The following is an 835-nucleotide window of genomic DNA, read 5'->3' as shown; positions in this document are numbered from 1 at the left end:
GCGGACTTTTGTGCAAATATTTCCACTGTAACTTTAACCCAGAAATCGATGGCAAATCCTTTTAATCGTCGTGTTTGCTGAGGTGGCTACAAATTCTTGCTTTCCTTGGCTACTTGGCAACAACCTGTTTAAATACATGCCCGGCCCTCTGTTTGACAGGAGTCTAGGATTGAACCCTTCAGACAACCAATCACCACAGCAGCTTCTACAGATGGGCGTTTCCTTTTGAACCGTCAAAATCCAAACTACGTGTCCGGTAAGTGTGTGTGCTTTATTTGTGTATGTGTGTAGTTTTAAGGATGTGTGTGTGTGTGTGGGTGTCGGCATGTGTATGCATGAACCTGCACGCACGAACGTGTGTTTTTTAAACGTGCACGTGGAGGGAACACTCGGAGGAATGTTGTCCTCCACGATGTTATCAGCAGCCAGTTCACTCTGGCGCTGATTACAGGCCACCATGTAAATTCACCCCGGCGCTGGATTACAGGCCACCATGTAAATTCACCCCGGCGCTGGATTACAGGCCAGCATGTAAATTCACCCCGGCGCTGGATTACAGGCCAGCATGTAAATTCACTCTGGCGCTGGATTACAGGCCAGCATGTAAATTCACTCTGGCGCTGGATTACAGGCCACCATGTAAATTCACTCTGGCGCTGGATTACAGGCCACCATGTAAATTCACTCTGGTGCTGGATTACAGGCCAGTAGTCAATTCACTCCAGCGCTGGATTACAGGCCAGCATGTAATTCACTCTGGCGCTGGATTACAGGCCACCATGTAAATTCACTCTGGCGCTGGATTACAGGCCACCATGTAAATTCACTCTGGTGC

Source organism: Osmerus mordax, chromosome 18, assembly GCF_038355195.1.
Source record: "Osmerus mordax isolate fOsmMor3 chromosome 18, fOsmMor3.pri, whole genome shotgun sequence".
Taxonomy (NCBI): domain Eukaryota; kingdom Metazoa; phylum Chordata; class Actinopteri; order Osmeriformes; family Osmeridae; genus Osmerus; species Osmerus mordax.
The sequence above is the reverse complement of the archived record's forward strand: the minus strand, read 5'-3'. Positions refer to the sequence as shown.